Source organism: Oryctolagus cuniculus, chromosome 17 (assembly GCF_051225735.1).
Source record: "Oryctolagus cuniculus isolate XC-2025 breed Fujian yellow rabbit chromosome 17, ASM5122573v1, whole genome shotgun sequence".
Classification (NCBI taxonomy): Eukaryota; Metazoa; Chordata; class Mammalia; order Lagomorpha; family Leporidae; genus Oryctolagus; species Oryctolagus cuniculus.
Genome location: NC_142883.1, coordinates 48,527,105 through 48,547,689, shown reverse-complemented (window position 1 = coordinate 48,547,689; position 20,585 = coordinate 48,527,105). Strand labels below are relative to the sequence as shown.

The 20,585-nt window shown below is 39.8% G+C and overlaps 1 pseudogene; it reads right to left on the bottom strand.

The window, feature by feature from the left end:
* Positions 1 to 121: 121 nt before the first annotated feature.
* LOC108178516 (large ribosomal subunit protein uL24-like) lies at positions 122 to 19,838 on the bottom strand (annotated as a pseudogene).
* Positions 19,839 to 20,585: the final 747 nt, after the last annotated feature.

Sequence of the window (20,585 nt, the reverse complement as noted above, 5' to 3'; positions counted from 1 at the left end):
CTGTGCTTACCCCTAGAACACAATCCATGGGTCACTGGAAGCAGCGTCATCACAAACATTGGAAGCTAACAGCATACTGTTTGGAGGAAAGAGGCTAATTGGAAAGGTGTGGGGGAGTAAGTCATATAGCATAGCTGTTGGGCTTATGTTGTTTGGACTCAAATCTAAGTTTGAGCCTGTACTTCTCAAATTCCTATTTTAGTTTTAGGCAAATTATTGAATCACTTTGAACTTCAGTTTATTTATCTATAAAGTGGGAGTAGTAAAGCTACATACGTCACAGAACTGTTGTAAGGGTTGATTAGGGTTTCATGCACTTAAACCTCATGGTGTAGTGTTAAGTGCACAGCAAGCACATGATAAATATCATCATATCATTATTATGATATTCATGACATTATTGAAAGGCCCCTACTAGGAACTTTATGTGTACTTCTTCATGTAATTATCCCAGAAGATGGGATATTATGCTCCTCGGACACATGGGAAGACTGAAGCCTGATGGAATTTGGCAGTTGCTAATAAATGGAACAGAAGACATATCCATGTACAAGGGCCGCAGGCTTCCCACAGAGAATATGCTATCCCTTGGGGTTGGGTGGGTAATTAATTGTCTCAGGAGGACATACAAGTCTGAGGGTCACACTACACAACCACTCCAATTTCCATTCTTTCATCATCTCCATCACTAGACTTCTCTCGAGAACCACGGACAAATCCTGGTAGGGGGCAATAAGCAGCCCTGCCCTCCTGGTTCTTGCTAGCACAGCACTGTGCACCTACCATCACCACGGGACTCCCAAAACACAGTCCCTGTGGCCTCCACTAACAAGGGCCTGGGTGGAAAGCACTCTTGTTCTTAGGGATGCATTAAGAACTTACAGTTGGAGGGTGCTTCTCACAGTCTGCATCCCCCTCCCCAGACCCAACAGTGGTGTCCTCCACATCCTCTGGTTTAGGAGTCTGACTTTTGCCTCCTGCTTGAAGCAGGTATCTGGGAGAGAAAAACCACCCATCTGGGGACTCAGATTCAAACCTGGCTTCACCAGTAGCTCTCTGGTGACTTTGGGAAAGCAGACAGCTCCTCTTTGTCTACAAAACAGAATTGTTATATATCTCCCCCTCACTATCCCCCCAGATAAATATGGGGATGGAGATGAAGACACTGGAGAAATGTGACACCATGTGAGGTGTGAGAGCCCAGCGTTTCACCCTATGGTATGGTTAGGGTTTATATTATTTGTCCTTGGCTCTCTCCACTCACTGCACCCCCATCACCACAACCACACACGCACACACACACCCCTCTTGGGACTAATTTCAAGCTCCCAAGAGGGTAACACTCCATGGAAAAGTCCCATGACAGAGGTGCTCTCAGCCTGTCTCCGCTCGCTTTGCATATATAGAGTCCCTTCTTGCTTCCAGAGTGGACGACTTGGCTTGTGCAGCATCTTACTCACCTTCCACCTCTTTCCAAGAAACTTTGCTGGCCTCTGTGGTACAAAAAGGTGAGTCCCATCATGGTTCTCCCTCTACTCCTGTGTAATAGGAAAGGGACTTTGGCTGTTACCCAGTGAGTCAAGTATCCTGGTTTTACAGATGTGGTGATCAAAGTCTCAAAAGCAAAAATTAGAGATTGTTCAGAGCGACTTGTCAAGTGAGAGGAATGGGGGAGATCATAATCTAGGGACTAAGGCTCCTTACAACCACCCTCCCCTTTTAAGGCAAAATTTGTTTCCTGATTCTGTTAGAGGTGAATGGAAGGAGATTCAGTGTTCAACTTCCCCATCCAGAACCCATCCTTACAAGACAGCTTGGCCAGACCTCCCCACCATCAACCCTGTTGAGACCTCAGGGCAGAGTAGCCACAGTGTAATGACAGAAGCCCGGGACTCATCTGGACCACCAGGGCCTCCTCGCCAGTAATTCCTGTGTTCCCATCACACAAGGAACAACTGGGATGCAGAACCCAGGGAATAACTCAGAATTTAGGGAATCTTACACAAGCTTTGTCTCTCATTGGTCAAGGGCAAGACAGCAGCCACTAGGGAAGCATGGCATTCTAACCAAGATTAACCTGTTTTTATGTATTACTTCTTCTAATTGAAAGACATTTGTGAAGCTTATATAAAGAGCAGTGTGTCCCATAAGACAGATAGCAAGAGGAAATACCCGAATCCCCCTCGACGCCCACATGCCAACTTTGAAGAAGTTACAGAAAACGGGAACTCCATCCATAATCCCAAAGAAGAATTTTGGGTATTGCCTCTTGAGGGGGGAGTGTTAGGTAGGAAGTCAGATATGAGCTTATGTGTGTGTAACAGGCCATATGTCCAGCATATGCATCTGCATCTCAAAGTCATCCTGACAATGTTTCAGGGGCAGCCCAGTATTCACTTCCTGCCCTGTCCCCTTCTACCTGATAACCTGCCAGGTGGAGGTCCTGTCTGCCTGACAAATCTTCCACAATCTCCCAGATGCAGCCCAGTATCTGCATTTCAAACACCCTGCTCCGGATCCCCATTCTCTAGGGGGTCCTGCTCACCCTTCCTCTGAACCCAGGATGGCGCCAGCTAGCCTTCCTCCTGTCTGATACCTTCAAGGGAAAACTCAGATAGGAGCTTCTTAATATTTACAGCCATAAAATCCTTTGTCTCAGGAGGAGATGTGTGAAGACAAAGACCCATCTCTTTAAAACCCCTGGCCTCAACCGGACTGTGCGCTCAGCCCTCTGCCTCTCTGCTGAGTCGTCCACCTGCCTGGCCAGGTGTAATCTCTCCACTCAACCATGTAACCTTGCTCCTTCCCCCCTGGCTGAGCGACGGCAATCTCTCTCAGGTCCTGTCTGGAGAGGTGCCCATCCATCCTTACAGATGTCCCTTCCCTAATAAACTTTGTTACTTTACTTTCCAAAAAAAAAAAAACAAACAAAAAAAAAAAAAAAAAAAAAACAGTGTGTCAATGTGTGCATTGCTCTGTGCCTCATCTGAACAAAGGGAAGGGACAGCTACATTGCAGTAAGCTAGTATGTGGCACTAGACTCTGTACTGTTTCAAATCATATCAGTCCTTCAAAGACCAGCACAAGTTCCAACTTATTTACAAACCCTTTCTTCATTACTATTGGCCACACTAATGCCCTATTAGTGACTAATTAGACTAATTGGTGAGTAATGCTGTCAACCAATGCAGTCATTCATTTATTCATGAAGTTGTACATAAATAAAATGGATTTATCCACATGAATCAGAAATGAATCTTGTCCTTACATTGAACCAGGGGAACTAGGCTAAATAGCTAAATGGTTGTGCTAGGTTGTGATAAATGGTTGTGGTAGCAGCCATGTAGAATATAATTACAGTGCATTGGGCATGTTGAAGACATTAATATCATTTTTAAAAGGGCACAAATCAGGGAAGTATTTCAGGAGAAGGCAGCATTTGAGCTGAGTTTTGAAGACTTTGAGTCTTATGACATTTGAAGGATACTCTATATGGAGAAAATAACACAAGCAAAAGTAGGAACATAGGAAATCACAGTGTTTGCAATTTGATGAGTTAAAATAAAGAGGCAAAGCAGGGGCTGACTGTGGCCATGACCCACCCAAAGCCCTGTCTTGGATTTGATTTATTACAGTCAACAGCCAAGATTTGCATATCTACAAGAGCACAATGTAGGAGTAGATCATTGAGTCTTGAAAGGGGATCACAAATAGATCCAAAGAGAACTGAAGGGGGAGAGAGAAATTTTATTAGCCCTGAGATGCTCTAGGTTACCCAGAGGGACAACCTGTATAGGGGTTAAGAGCAGGGGCTCTGAATTCAGACTACCTGGGTTAATATCCTGCCTGTGGGGCCAGCCCTGTGCCGCAGCAGATTAAAGCCTCAGCATCCCATATGGGTACCAGTTCAAGCCTTGACTGCTCCACTTCCAATCTAGCTCCCGGCTAATGCACCTGGGAAAGCAGAGGAGGATGGCCCAAGTCCTTGGGCCCCTATACCCATAGGAGAGACTCAGAAGAAGCCCCTGGCTCCTGGCTTCAGATCGGCTCAGCTCCGGCCATTGCAGCCAATTAGGGGAGTGAACCTCTCTCTGCAACTCTGTCTTGCAAAAAAAAAAAAAAAATCCTGCCTGTGCCACTTGTTTCAGGTACAAATGCAATGCTCTTTCTGTAAAATAGGGATTACAATAGTACTTGCATCATAGGGAAGCTGGGAGGAATAAACAAGGTAATACACGTAAAGTACTTAGAACAGAGCCAGTGCCTCACCCAGAGGATGGCTCCAAATAACTGCTGGCTGTATTATCAGGAACTGCACACAAAAAAATTCAGTCAGTATCAAAGATAATGCAACAGCCTAAATAGTAGATACTGTAGAGAAAGGGGCTTCTTTTGTTCAGTTACTTTATTGTAATGTGGGATGGAGTAGGTGTGTCATGACCAGCGCTAGGAGGTGATACTAAATATAACCAAAAATAACTGTGGCAATGCGAAGATAGTCTAATGGTTAAGATGCCCATTCCCATATTTGAATGTGTAGGTTAGAGTCCTGCCTCCAGTTTCTGATTTCAACTTCCCACCAAGGCAGACCCTGGGATGGTTCAAATAATTGCTACCAACATGGGAAACCTGGATTTCATCCCCAGCTCCTGGCTCTGGCCCCAGCCTGGCCCCAGCCTGGCTCCAGCTCATCCCCAGCCATTGTGTATTGTGGTCACTTGAGAACCAGTGGATAAGATCTCTCTCTCTCTCTCTCTCTCTCTCTCTCTTTCTCTCCCCCTCTCCCCTTCTCCCTTCTCCCCTCTCTACTCTCCCTCTCTCCTTTTCACTCACCCTCTCCCTCTACAATAAACTACTGCTAATAATAATAATTGGTATAATAGAAAAAAATAGAAGGAAGAAAATAAAAAACCACCTGTATTACCACTCAAATAACTGATTAAAGTTTGGCATTTCCTTCTTCTTTTTTTTTTTTTTTTTTTTTTGACAGGCAGAGTGGACAGTGCGAGGGAGAGAAAGACAGAGAGAAAGGTCTTCCTTTTGCTGTTGGTTCACCCTCAAATGGCCACCACGGCTGGCACGCTGCGGCCAGTGCACCACGCTGATCCGAAGGCAGGAGCCAGGTGCTTCTCCTGGTCTTCCATGGGGTGCAGGGCCCAAGCACTTGGGCCATCCTCCACTGCACTCCCAGGCCACAGCAGAGAGCTGGCCTGGAAGGGGGGCAACCAGGACAGAATCTGGTGCCCTGACCGGGACTAGAACCTGGTGTGCCGGCGCCGCTAGGTGGAGGATTAGCCTATTGAGCCACGGCGCCAGCGGCATTTCCTTCTAATCCTGTTTTGATGTATATGTATCTGTGCTTTTTAATATAAATCAGGTATAATATAAATAATTTTGCATCTTACTTTAATCATATAGCATTATATTAGAAAAAATTTTATTTTAAAAATACATTTTGAAGTTATTTTCATGTTTCTCATCAGTATATAGTGATGGTATATAAAAAATACAGATTTTTGTATATTTGCTTTTTACCTTGCTACTTTTTAATAGCTCTTTTCTCATAGATAATCAAAAAACCTTTTTCTGTTTTCCAACATATAAACTTAATTTTCTTCTTCTTGACATTAATTTTGCCAATGTCTCTAGGACAATTATTTAAAAAATACATGCCACCTCCTGCTCCTGATTTCCACAGGCTAATGTGTTAGTCTCTATTGGAAGGATATGGCAATGTTCTTCTATTCCTGGGGGCCAAGGCTGGGTGCTTTTTCTGTAGAATAAAAAAGAATCTTGACCCATAAAAGGTAGGTTTTAGGCAACTGATCAGATATCTTTTATCAATACATTGACTTATAGAACTTCCACCAGCTTCCCAGTGCTGCATCCCGTCCTGCCCCAGGAAGGTGCCCGCTGCCCAGCCCCGCCCGCCCAGAGCTCCTCTGTGGTCCTGGCGCAGTCATCCCTTGTGCCCACTCTGAAATATTCTGATTATGAAAATTTTCCTATAGTTATATTTCACCTTTTGTCTCAATAGTCCTAACTAAAGTTGTTCTCTATTTTTCTTCCTAAATTTTTTAATTTTTTAGATTTTAGTGTCATATGTATGCTAACTCCACAAAATATATTTAGGATTCTTATATCTTTTCTTGTGCTACAGGAAAGTACATATGGTATGAGAACATTATTTTCATTAAATTTTCAACAAAATTTTTCTCCATACTTCTGTGCTACTAGGATCATTTCCTTATTTTATTTCTAAATGACAACCAATAATTGTATATATTTATGTGATATGTGATGTTTTGATGTATGCTTACATTGTGAGATGGTTATATCAAGCTGATTAAGAAATCCACCATTTCATTTGTGATGAAAACATTTAAAATCTACCCCAGCAATTTTGAAATATACAATGCATTCTTATTTATTATGTTGACTATTGGGTACAATAAATCACTAAAGCTTGTTCCTCCTGTCTAAGAGATACTTCCTACCAGTTGATCAGCATCTCTCCTTTTCCTACCCACCTCCCTGTGCCAGCCTCTGGCTACCACTATTCTCTTCTCTACTTCTGTGAGTTGAACTCTCAGATTACACTTACACGTGAGATCGTTCAGTATTTGTTTTTCTGTACCTAGCTTATTTCACTTGGCATAACGTCTTCCGGGTTCATGGATGTTGTCACATATGGCAGAATTTCCTGCTTCTTTTAAAGCTTTAGTAGTATTCTGTTGTGTACATACACCACATTTTCTATATTCTTTCAACTCATGATGGACAATTAAGTTGTTTCTGTATCTTAGCTCTTGTGACTCCTGCTGCAATGAACAGTCAAGGGCAGCTATGCCTTTAGCATACTTACTCAATTCCTTGGATACATACAGTGGGATTCCCGGATTCTATAACAATTCTAGTCTCAGCTTTTGGAGGCACCTCCATGCTGTTTTCCATAATGGTGGTACTCATTTTCATTCCCATCAGCAGTATGCACGGGTTCACTTTCCTCCATATCCTGGCCAATATTTGTTATCTTTTGTGTTTTTTATAGCAACCATTCTAACAGGTGTGAGTGATAAAACATTGTGATTTTAACTTGAATCTTCCTCATGATTACTGATGATGAGCATTTTTTCATATGTCTGCATTTCTTCTTGCTATGGAACTATTTGAATCCTTATCTATTTGGATACTATTCCTTTAACAGATGTACAGTTGCAGACGTTTTCTCCCAATCTGTAAATTATTCCTTCACTCTGTTGATTGCTTCCTTTGCAATCCCATTTGTTTATTTTTGCTTTTGTTGCCTGAGCTTTTGAGGTCATATTCCAGAAATCATAGGTCATAGACCTTTCTTATATGCTTCCTTCTAGTAGTCTTACTGTTTCAAGTCTTACATTTAAGACTCTTTAAAAAAAAAAAAGATGTATTTATTTATTTGAAAGGCAGAGTTAGAGAGAGAGACAGAGAGAGACAGAGAGAGAGATCTTCCATCCACTGATTCACACCCCAAAAGGTGACAATGGCCAGGGCTAGGCAAGATGAAGCCAGGAGCCCAGAACTGCATTCTGGTGTCTAACATGGGTGGCGGGGTCCCAGGCATTTCGGCTGTCTTCTGCTGCTTTCCCAGGTGCTTCAGCAGAGAGTTGGATCAAAAGTGGAACAGCCAGGAATCTAACTGGTGCACATGGGGGATGTCAACATCACAGGAGTCTGCTCAACCTGCTATGCCACAATGCCAGTTCCCAATCCTCTGATTTTTCTAATAAATTTATGGTTTAATTTTTACATTTAAATCTTTAACCCATTAAAGTATATTTTTGCAAAACATATGAAGTATGTGCACAACTTACTTTTTTCCAGGTTGCTATGTAATATTTCTCACATATTTTTGATTTAATAACACATGTTCCTATTCATTTAAGGTACTGCTGGTAACATCATTAAATTCCTGTATTACTTTACGTCTATCCCTAGACTTTTAATTTCATCTCATCATTCTGTCTTTCTGCTCTTGAGTCAAAACCAAAGTGCTGACATTGCTATGGCTTTATAATGTATTTAGACCTGGAAGGCATAGTCCATTCTCACAAATTTTCCTAAATGCTCTTCTTGCTTTTTGATATGAACTCTAAAGCCAGCCTGATTTTTAGCTTAATATTTCATTTATTATCTTTGAGGTAACATAACTTTAATTACATGACAGTCAAAGCTTAATGCTCCACTAAGTAAAGAGTTCAACAAGTAAAAAGTGAAAGGGCCGTGGCTGAGTGGGAGAATAGGCCAGAGCTCTAAGCAACCGTCAACCGAAAGGATGCTCAATTCCACCCAGAAAAAGTAAATTTTTAAATATCCTGCAGCATTTTTGTTGGGAATTGCTATAGCTTTTATTCAGTAAGAATATATGAAATCCTACTGATACAGAATCTTCTGGTCCAACAACTTGACATGTTTTTCCATTTACTCAACTCTTATTTATGTCTTTCAATATGTATTAAGTTTTCTTTTGAAGTTATTTCACACTGTTAAGTTTAATCCCAAGGAATTATATTATCTTTATTATTATTGTAAGCATGATTTTTTCTTCCATTACACTTTCTTTTTTTAAAAAGCATTTTTGTTTTTATATATAAAACTATTGGAATATGTACAATATTTTTATTCCAGCAGCCTTGCTGAATTCTTTTATTGATTTTAATTGTTTTTCTTATCTGATTCTTGGTGGGTGTTCCAGGTATACAATTAAATTATCTACAAATAATTAGAATTTATCCTTCTTTGCAGTCTGTATATCCCCAATTTTTTGTGTGTATTTGTTTTAAATACTTTAGATATTTTTATCTGCTTTAAATATTTCCTCTTTTAAAGGTATTTATTTATTTAGGGGTTTTTAGCTTTTTATTTAAAAATATTTCAAATAATACAAGAAAGTATAATGAAGAGCTCAATTATTTAAAAATTTATAATATTTACCATATTTGTTTCCGTGAAAGGAGTAGGTGGATATATTAATATCACATAATATGGGATTCATGACAAAGATCATAAAATGAGGAAAGAATAGTATATTATTATGTAAGGGGTACAATCCAGTAAAAACAATACTCATAAATGTCTTTATACCAAATAATATAATAATGGCAATAAAAGGAATGAAATCTTGATTTTTTGTAACAAAAGAGATGGAACTGGAGATCATTATGTTAAGTAAAATAAGCCAGACACAGAACACCACATGTTTTCCATCATATGGAAGTTAATATAGAAACAGTAAAAAAAAAGTGAGGATGGCTAAATTCTTTTTATTATATAACTGCCTTGGCCAATATTTCCTGAACTATGTTAAATAACAGAAGTAATTAGGTATTCTTCCCTTGCTAATGAGAATATTTCTTTTATCCTAAAAAGTACCATGGTACCTTTGGAGCTGAATTATCACTATGATTCACATTAAGTAAATCTCCATTTATTCCCATCTTAAAACAATTTTTAAAATAATGTATTAAATAAATGTTTAATTGTTTCTTAGGAATTTTAAAAATATCATGTTGTACTTCTAAAGTCATTTGTATTTAAATTAGATTGTATAACTTACTTTTTGTATTTTATTTAAAGTATAATTTACTTTTTTGAGATTTGCTGACTTTCTGGTTTCTAAAATGATCTTTTTTGAGGGTGAATGCTCCATGGGAATTGGGTAGAGGAGTGTGTATCTATCAATTCTACCTCGTGAATAATTATATCGAGGGTTTTTATAGAATCACTTTTTCTGTCCACTTAACTCTATAATGAAAGTCACTAAAATCCACTGTTACTCTATTTCTGGCTATTTCTCTTTGAATATTCCATACTTTTTGCTTTATTTATCAATTCTATTTAAGGCACTAATTTTTATGACTAATACAGCTTCTTATGCCTTTTATTATTACAAAATGTTCTTTTTTTCTTGTTTATTGTCTTTTCAGTTTACTTCATACCCATAATGTTAGCCTACACTAAGTAAAGAGTTCAACAAATAGTATGAAAAAAAAAAAAAACAGTTCCTCAACAGTAGACAGGGACTGTAAACAATCATTGAATCTCAAAAAATCCATATCATTCCTATACACTACATCTTAGGTACTCTGTTAGTTACCCCAGATCAGGGATAACAATGAAGTTTCCCTAAAAAAAAAAAAAGCTTTTGTAAAAAACAAAAACCAAAACCTCTGATGTCTGCTTATCTCAACAATGGCTAAAATTAACAATATTTTTGGAATTCTGTGTTGAAAAGCTTTTATACTCCAGATAATAATATTTTGGGGTCACATTTTCTTTCCTTTGAGGCATTGAAAGCATTATTTTCCATTATATTCCAGTCCGGAATGCTACTGTGGAGAAAGGAGAGACTATGTCAGTTCTTAATTTATTTCCTTTAGAACTGAAGGGAGCTTTTTTTGTTGTTTTTTGGCCTGGTGACCTGTTCTGCTTTGCAGATCATTGATATCTGCTGATATGACGGGATGTGTTACAGGACTGGCACTCTGTTTCAATGTTCCCTAGCACAGGTGTGCCCTGTTTTAGATTCAAGTACTCTCTGTTTCCAGACTATTTTTTTAAGTAAATTTTACAGTTGTCTATAGATGTGTGGATTTACTTCCAGGGACTCTATTCTCTTTAATTCCTCTATGTGTCTATTTTTATGGCATCACCATGTTGTTTCAATTAATACAGCTTTGTAATATACTTTTTTTTTTGACAGGCAGAGTGGACAGTGAGAGACAGAGAGACAGAGAAAGGTCTTCCTTTGCCATTGGTTCACCCTCCAATGGCCGCCGTGGCCAGCGCGCTGCGGCCGGCGCACCGCGCTGATCCGATGGCAGGAGCCAGGTACTTATCCTGGTCTGTCTCAGCTTTGTTCTTTTTGCTCAAGATTTCTTTGGTTATTCGGGGTCTTTTGTGGTTCCATACAAATGGAACAATGTTTTCTCTAACTCTACGGAAAATGTCCTTGGTATTTTGGTAGGGTTTGCATTGACTCCATGTCACTTTGGGTGATATAGGTACTTTAAGAGTATTCATTATTCTAACTCATAAACACATGCTGTCTTTCCATTTCTTTGTGTTCTCTTCAATTTATTTCATTAGGGTTTTAGAGTTTTCATCGCAGATGTCTTTCACCTCTATAGTTAAATTTACTCTCTTTGTAATGACTGGAAATAGGTTTAGTTTTCTGACTTATTTTTCAGGTAATTTTCTATTTTTTTTATCCTTTATTTAATGAATATAAATTTCCAAAGTATGACTCATGGGTTACAATGGCTTCCCCCCCCATACCGTCCCTCCCACCCACAACCCTCCCCTTTCCCACTCCCTCTCCCCTTCCATTCACATCAAGATTCATTTTCGATTATCTTAATATACAGAAGATCAGCTTAGTATACCTTAAGTAAGGATTTCAACAGCTTGCTCCCACACAGAAACATAAAGTGAAAAATAATAGATGATTTTTTTTTAATGATGATGAAATCAGAGCAGACCTATTGTCATGTTTAATCCCAGTGAGAGTCAAGTTGGGAATTGATAATTTCTTTTTCTTTTTCTTTATTTTTTTTTTTTACAGAAGATCAGTTTAGTGTACATTAAGTAAAGATTTCAATCGTTTGCACCCCCATAGAAACACAAAGTGAAATATACTGTTTGAGTACTCGTTATAGCATTAAGCCTCAGTGTACAGCACATTAAGGACAGAGATCCTACATGAGGAGTAAGTGCACAGTGACTCCTGTTGTTGACTTTACAAATTGACACTCCTGTTTATGGCATCAGTAATCTCCCTATGCACCAGTCATGAGTTTCCAAGGCTATGGAAGCCCCTTGAGTTCTCTGACTCTTATCTTGTTTAGACACGGTCATAGTCAAAGTGGAGGTTCTCTCCTCCCTTCAGAGAAAGGCACCTCCCTCTTTGAAGACCTGTTCTTTCCACTGGGATCTCACTCACAGAGATCTTTTTGCCAGAGTGTCTTGGCTTTCCATGCCTGAAATACTCTCATGGGCTTTTCAGCCAGATCCGAGTGCCTTTAGGGCTGATTCTGAGGCCAGAGTGCTATTTAGGACTTCCGCCATTCTATGAGTCTGCTGAGTATCTCACTTCCCATGTTGGATCACTCTCCCTTTTATTTATTCTATCGGTTAGTGTTAGCAGATACTAGACTTGTTTATGTGCTCCCTTTGACTCTTAGTCCTTTCATTATGATCAATTGTGAACTGAAATTGATCACTTGGAATAGTAAGATGGCATTGGCACATGCCACCTTGATGGGATTGAATTGGAATCCCCTGGTATGTTTCCAACTCTACCAATTGGGGCAAGTCAGCCCGAGCATGCCCCAAATTATACATCTCTTCCCTCTCTTATTCCCACTCTTATTTTTAACAGGGATCACATTTCAGTTAATTTTCAACACTGAAGAATAACTGTGTGATAATTACAGAATTAAACCAGTCATATTAAGTAGAACAGACAAAAAAAAAATACTAAGAGGGATAATGTATTAAGTTATCCATTAGCAGTCAGGGCTATGCTGATCAAGTCACCATTTCTCATAGTGTCCATTTCACTTCAGGAGGTTTCCTTTTTGGTGTTCAGTCAGTTGTCACCGATCAGGGAGAACATATGGTATTTGTCCCTTTGGGACTGGCTTACTTCACTCAGCATGATGTGTTCCAGATTCCTCCATTTTGTTGCAAATGACTGGATTTCGTTGTTTCTTACTGCGGTATAGTATTCTAAAGAATACATATCCCATAATTTCTTTATCCAGTCTACCATTGATGGGCATTTAGGTTGGTTCCAGGTCTTGGCTATTGTGAATTGTGCTGCAATAAACATTAGGGTGCAGACCGCTTTTTTGTTTATCAATTTAAACTCCTTTGGGTAAATTCCAAGGAGTGGGATGGCTTGGTTGTATGGTAGGGTTATATTCAGGTTTCTGAGGAATCTCCAGACTGATTTCCATAGTGGCTTGACCAGTTTGCATTCCCACCAACAGTGGATTAGTATCCCTTTTTCCCCACATCCTCACCAGCATCTGTTGTTGGTAGATTTCTGTATGTGAGCCATTCTAACCGGGGTGAAGTGAAACCTCATTGTGCTTTTGATTTGCATTTCCCTGATTGCTAGTGACCTTGAACATTCTTTCATGTGCCTGTTGGCCATTTGGATTTCCTCTTTTGAAAAATGTCTATTGAAGTCCTTGGCCCATCTCTTAAGTGGGTTGTTGGTTTTGTTTTTGTGGAGTTTCTTGATCTCTTTGTAGATTCTGGTTATTAACCCTTTATCTGTTGCATAGTTTGCAAATATTTTTTCCCATTCTGTCGGTTGTCTCTTCACTCTCCTGACTGTTTCTTTTGCAGTACAGAAACTTCTCAATTTGATGCAATCCCAATAGTTGATTTTGGCTTTGACTGCCTGTGCCTCCCAGGTCTTTTCCAGAAACTCTTTGCCTGTGCCAATATCTTGAAGGGTTTCTCCAATGTTCTCTAATAACTTAATGGTGTCAGGACGTAGATTTAGGTCTTTAATCCACGTTGAGTGGATTTTTGTGTAAGGTGTAAGGTAGGGGTCTTGCTTCATGCTTCTGCACATGGAAATCCAGTTTTCCCAGCACCATTTATTGAATAGACTGTCCTTGCTCCAGGAATTAGTTTTAGATCCTCGATCAAATATAAGTTGGCTGTAGATGTTTGGATTGATTTCTGGTGTTTCTATTCTGTTCCATTGGTCTATCCATCTGTTTCTGTACCAGTACCATGCTGTTTTGATTACAACTGCCCTGTAGTATGTCCTGAAGTCTGGTATTGTGATGCCTCCGGCTTTGTTTTTGTTGTACAAGATTGCTTTAGCTATTCGAGGTCTCTTGTGCCTCCATATGAATTTCAGCATCATTTTTTCTAGATCTGCGAAGAATGTCTTTGGTATCTTGATTGGGATTGCATTGAATCTATAAATTGCTTTTGGGAGAATGGACATTTTGATGATGTTGATTCTTCCAATCCATGAGCATGGAAGATTTTTCCATTTTTTGGTATCCTCTTTTATTTCTTTCTTTAAGGTTTTGTAATTTTCATCGTAGAGATCTTTAACGTCCTTGGTTAAGTTTATTCCAAGGTATTTGATTGTTTTTGTAGCTATTGTGAATGGGATTGATCTTAGCAGTTCTTTCTCAGTCATGGCATTGCTTGTGTATACAAAGGCTGTTGATTTTTGTGCATTGATTTTATATCCTGCCACTTTGCCAAACTCCTCTATGAGTTCCAATAGTCTCTTAGTAGAGTTCTTTGGATCCTCTAAGTACAGAATCATATCGTCTGCAAAGAGGGATAGTTTGACTTCTTCCTTCTTGATTTGTATTCCTTTGATTTCTTTTTCTTGTCTGATGGCTCTGGCTAAAACTTCCAGAACTATGTTAAATAGCAGTGGTGAGAGTGGGCATCCCTGCCTGGTGCCAGATTTCAGTGGAAATGCTTCCAACTTTTCCCCATTCAATAGGATGCTGGCTGTGGGTTTTTTATAAATTGCTTTGATTATATTGAGGAATGTTCCTTCTATACCCAATTTGCTTAGAGTTTTCATCATGAAAGGGTGTTGAATTTTATCAAGTGCTTTCTCTGCATCAATTGAGATAATCATATGGTTTTTCTTCTGCAGTCTGTTAATGTGGTGAATCACATTGATTGATTTGCGAATGTTGAACCATCCCTGCATACCAGGGATGAATCCCACTTGGTCTGGGTGGATGATTTTCCTGATGTGTTGTTGTATTCTATTGGCCAGAATTTTATTGAGGATTTTTGCGTCTATGTTCATCAGGGATATTGGTCTGTAATTTTCTTTCAGTGCTGCATCTTTCTCTGGCTTAGGGATTAAGGTGATGCTGGCTTCATAGAAAGAATTTGGGAGGATTCCCTCTTTTTCGATTGTTCTGAATAGTTTGAGAAGAAATGGAATTAGTTCTTCTTTAAATGTCTGGTAGAATTCAGCAGTGAATCCATCTGGTCCTGGGCTTTCCTTTGTTGGGAGGGCCTTTATTACTGTTTCAATTTCTGTTTCAGTTATGGGTCTATTTAGGTTTTCGATGTCTTCATGGTTCAATTTAGGTAGGTTGCATGTGTCCAGGAATCTATCCATTTCTGATAGGTTTTCCTGTTTGCTGGCATACAGGTCCTTGTAGTAATTTCTGATGATTCTTTTTATTTCTGTGGTGTCTGTTGTTACGTTTCCTTTTTCATCTCTGATTTTATTGATTTGGGTCTTTTCTCTTCTTTTTTCAGTTAGTTGGGCCAATGGGGTGTCAATTTTGTTTATTTTTTCAAAAAACCAGCTTCTCGCTTGGCTGATTTTTTGTAATGTTTTTTTTGGATTCAATCCTGTTAATTTCTTCTCTGGTTTTAATTATTTCTCTTCTCCTACTAGATTTGGGTTTGGTTTGCTGCAGTTTTTGTAGGTCCTTGAGGTGCACTGAAAGCTCATTTATTTGGTACCTTTCCAATTTCTTGATATAGGCACCTATTGCTATAAATTTGCCTCTCAATACTGCTTTTGCTGTATCCCATAAGTTTTGATATGTTGTGTTGTTGTCTTCATTTACTTCCAGAAAGTTTTTTATTTCTCTTTTGATTTCTTGAATGACCCAGTGTTCATTCAGGAGCATGTTGTTCAGTCTCCATGTGTTTGCATACTTTCTGGGGTTTCCTGAGTTGCTAATTTCCAGCTTCATCCCGCTGTGGTCTGAGAAGCTGCATGGTATGATTCTAATTCTTTTAAATTTGCTGAGACTTGCTTTATGGCCTAGTATGTGATCAATCCTAGAGAAGGTTCCATGCACTGCTGAGAAGAATGTGAAGTCTGTAGATGTAGGGTTGAAAGTTCTGTAGATATCTGTTAGATCCATTTGGGTAATAGTGTCAATTAAATCTGCTGTTTCTTGTTGATCTTCTGTCCGGATGATCTGTCTATTTCTGAGAGTGGAGTATTGAAGTCCCCCAGTACTATTGTATTGGAATCTAAATCTCCCTTTAAGTCCCTTAACATATCTTTTAAATAGACCGGTGCCCTGTAATTAGGTGCATATACATTTATAATAGTTACATCTTCCTGTTGAATTGAACCCTTAATCATTATATAGTGTCCCTCTTTGTCTCTCTTAACAGTTTTTGTATTAAAGTTTATTTTGTCTGATATTAATATGGCTACACCTGCTTTTTTTTGGTTTCTGTTGGCATGGAATATCTTTTTCCAACCTTTCACTTTCAGTCTGCATGCCTCTTTGTTAGAGAGATGTGTTTCTTGTAGGCAACAAATAGTTGGGTTGTGTTCTGTGAGCCAGTCAGCCAAACGGTGTCTTTTAACTGAAGAATTCAGACCATTAATGTTCAATGTGACTATTGATACGTAGTGACTTTGCCCTGCCATTTTCCCGGAAATATTTTCTAGTATATGCTTTGAGCTTCCCATGCTCTTTTACTGGTAGGTGTTCTTCCTTTCCCTTCTTTCATATTGATGGCCGTGTTTCTGTGTTTCTGAGTGTAGCACATCTTTAAGTATCTTTTGCAGGGCCGGACAAGTGGCCACAAAGTCTTTCAATTTCTGTTTGCTATGAAAGGTCTTTATTTCACCTTCATTCACAAATGAGAGCTTGGCAGGATATAATATTCTGGGCTGGCAATTTTTCTCTCTTAGCACCTGTGCTATGTCTCGCCATTCCCTCCTAGCTTGTAGGGTTTCTGATGAGAAGCCAGCTGTGAGTCTGATTGGAGATCCTCTGAGAGTAATCTGACATTTCTCTCTTGCACATTTTAGGATCTTTTCTTTATGTTTCACTGTGGTAAGTTTAATTACCACGTGTCGTGGTGAGGATCTCTTTTGGTCATGTTTATTGGGGGTTCTATGAGCTTCCTGTACTAGGATATCTCTGTCCTTCTCCAAACCTGGAAAGTTCTCTGCTAGTATCTCACTAAAAAGGCCTTCCAATCCTTTCTCTCTCTCCATGCCTTCAGGAACTCCTAGAACTCGAATGTTGGTTTTTTTAATAGTATCCTGTAGATTCCCAACAATATTTTTTAGGTTTCTAATTTCCTCTTCTTTTCTTTGGTTTGACTGTATGTTTTCCTGTGCTCTATCTTCTAAGTCCGATATTCTCTCTTCTGCTTCACCCATTCTGTTTTTAAGGCTTTCTAATGTGTTTGTCATTTGATCTATTGAGCTCTTCATTTCATTTTGATTTCTCTTCACTATAACACTTTCCTGTTCTACTAGTTTCTGCGTTTCATTTTGACTCTTCCTTAAAATTTCATTTTCACGAGAGAGATTTTCAATCTTGTCCATTAAGGATTTCTGTAGTTCAAGGATTTGCTTTTGAAAACTTCTAAATGTTCTTATCATAAATTTTTTGAAATCCGTATCTTGCATTTCTTCTATCTCATCATCTTCATACTCTTGGCTTGGGGTGTTTTGCTTATTTGGAGGCATCATAGTTTCATCGTTGATCTTGCTCCCTCTATTTCTGTGTTTGTTACTTGGCATAGTTAATTCTTCTTGCGTCACTGTGCGTTTTTTTTTTCTTTTTTTTTTTTTTTATACTGTGTCCATGTTAAGTGGACTGCCTGCTGTTGGAGGAGCCTTGGAGGCTTGAGATGGGTGCGGCCTGAGAGCTCTGCCTGGTTCTTCCTGGTTAAGGGTGTGCAAAGGTGACACCCTCAGGTTATGCGTGGTAAATCTCTCTCTTTTTATTTATTTATTTATTTTATTTATTCAGGGGGTAAGTAACACCGCAGGGCACGGCTGTGCAGAATTGATGGTATTTAGCTTCCAGTCTTTGGCTCCTCTGGACTCCCACTGGGTTGCCTAGGCTACTGAATTGTAGTGACTCAGTTCCTTAGCTCTCCCCCATTGATATGTAAATCCAGAGAGGAGGCCTGTTCTTTGTCTCTTGGGAATTCTTCAAACCTTGCAGCCTTGTAACCTTTGCAAGGTTAGGGGGAAGAGAAACCCCGAAGCTTTTTTTTTCCTTCTTTCCGGTAGTGAGTTTGCTGCACTTTCCGGCCCCCCTCTAGATTCTGACCCCCGTTTCCCCACCAATGTCTCGGGTTATTGAGCTCACCTCCCCTTCCAGCGCCGATGTGTGGACTCGGAGCCCTGAGCGTCCCAAGTCTCCCCCTAATTTTCTATTGGTGTATAACCATGTTACCTGTTGTTTGTTTTTGAACATTTGAATCAAGTGTCTTTGCTGAACTAGATATTAGCAAGATACTAACTTTAAGGAAGGAGAAGGGCTGACATTGTGTTACAGCGGGTTAGGTCGCTACTTGCAAAGTTGGCATCCCAATCAGACTCCCAGCTGCTCCACTTTCTATTCAGCTCCCTGCTAATGCACCTGGGAAAGCAACAGATGATGGCCCAAGGACTTGGGCCCCTGCTACTCCCATGGCAGATCTGAGTAGAGTTCCTGGCTCCTGACTTTGGTCTGGCCCAGCCCCTGGCCTTTGTGCCCATTTGGGGAGTAAACCAGCAAGTGGGAGATTTCTCTCTCTCTCTCTCTCTCTCTCACACACACACACACACACACACACTTGCTTTCTCTTTCTCCTTGTCACTCTGCCTTTCAAATAAATACATCCTTTAAAAGTAGATTCAATTCAATTTCAATAAAATTCCCAGCACATAATTTAAAAAGAGAGAGAGAATAAAATCAAACTGACTTTGTAATGTGAGATTTGAAATGAATTTCTTTAGCCTTTATTTATCTGCAATTAATGTAGACAGGTAACCGTGTAACTGTCATGGTGTATTTTCCTATGTCTCACCTCCAGTCTCATGCCTTATCCACATCATGCAAATCCTAATACCTGTATATTTTTCTGATCTTTGAAGGGACACATGCAGCCAAAATCTGGGGCCACTGGAACTGCTGCTACTGAGTTCATCCTGTTGGGCTTAGTGGGAACTCCAGAGCTGTTGCCAGTTATCTTTGTCCTCTTCCTCTTTGCCTACTTGGTTACAGTTGGGGGATCACAGAACTTGGTGCCATACTTTGTACCATAGTCTTGTCATTGCAACCAAAGGCTTTTGGTTTTGTTCCTTATTAGTTGCTCCTTTTCTTTAGAGAATTACATTGTCTAGCTCTTCTATATTCATAGTTTTCCTCTCTTTGCTTCTTGCATCCTCCTCTTTGATCACTGTTCTATTATTATTATTATTATTATTATTATTTGAAAGGCAGAGTTAGAGAGATCGATCCTCCATCTACTGGTTCACTCCCCAAATGGCCTGCAACAGCTTGGGCTGGACCAGACCAAAGCTGGGCGCCAGGAGCTTCATCTGGGTCTCTCACATGGGTGCAGGGCCCAAGCACTTGGTTCATTTTCTGCTGCTTTCCCAGGCTTATTAGCAGGGAACTGGAACTTGCCCCTCTCCTTTCCTGCTTGGTGAGATCTGGCTGTCTGAGGATCTTCCTGTGGTCTTTGTCCAGCTTTAGCCTAGGGATAACCACTTTGCTGGGGTGGATGCCCATGTGGACAGCTACGCCATTAGCCCTTCTTCGCTGCATCTGCTCACTGTAGATGACATATTTCTTCCAGCAGATCTGGACTACTTTGTCAATTTGCTGACCTTCATAGTACCCTCACACAACTTGCACTTCATCATCCTCCCAGACAGGTGTGGATCACACATTGTAGTTCTGTCTCAGCTCTTTGGAAAATGGGGAAGACAAAATCTTCCTGTGAATGTGGAAAGGGGCATTGAGATGCCTTTTTTAACTCTTGCTTCAGTCAGAAGTCACAAAGGGATTGAACTTCATTTTGGTCAGTGTCTCTCTAGCAATGGCCACAAAAAGCAAAGCTAGAAAAGTGTGTTTTACTTGTATAGAACTTTCAAGTTAAACTCCTATAACAAATCAGATAATGAAAACACTCAGCCTGATTAAACCTCTTTATTTCTTTTGTGAACATCTTCATGGAGGTATAATATATAATTGTATTAAAAGCCATCATAAAGCATTGATATAAGAAAGAAACTGTTAAGCATTTTCTCTATATTTGTTTGCATATGAAGTAGCATCAGTTTTGTTCATTGCAAAACTGGAGAAGCAGAATAGCCAGGACTTGAACCAATGCCCACATGGAATGCTGGCCCTGCTACGCCACAGTGCCGGTCCCTCTCTGCTGTTCTTGACTCCCTCTGATCTATAATATTGAGATTTTGGATATTTACAAGTTTTAAAAAAATATTTATTTTACTTATTTGAAAGGCACAGCGACAGACAGAGGGTGATTCAGAGACAGAAAGACGTCTTCCATCTGATGGTTCACTCCCCAGTTGGCCACAACAGCTAGTGCTGGGCTAGGCCAAAGCCAGGAGCCTGGAATTCCATATGGCTCTGCCACATGGGTAGCAGAGGCCCAAGCACTTGGGCTGTCTTCTGCTTCTTCCCCAAGAGCATTAGCAGGGAGCTGGATCAGAAGCAAGCAGCTGGGGCTTGAACCAATGCTCTGATATGGGATGCAGGCTTAAGCCCTGCACTACAACAACAGCCTCAAGTTCTTTT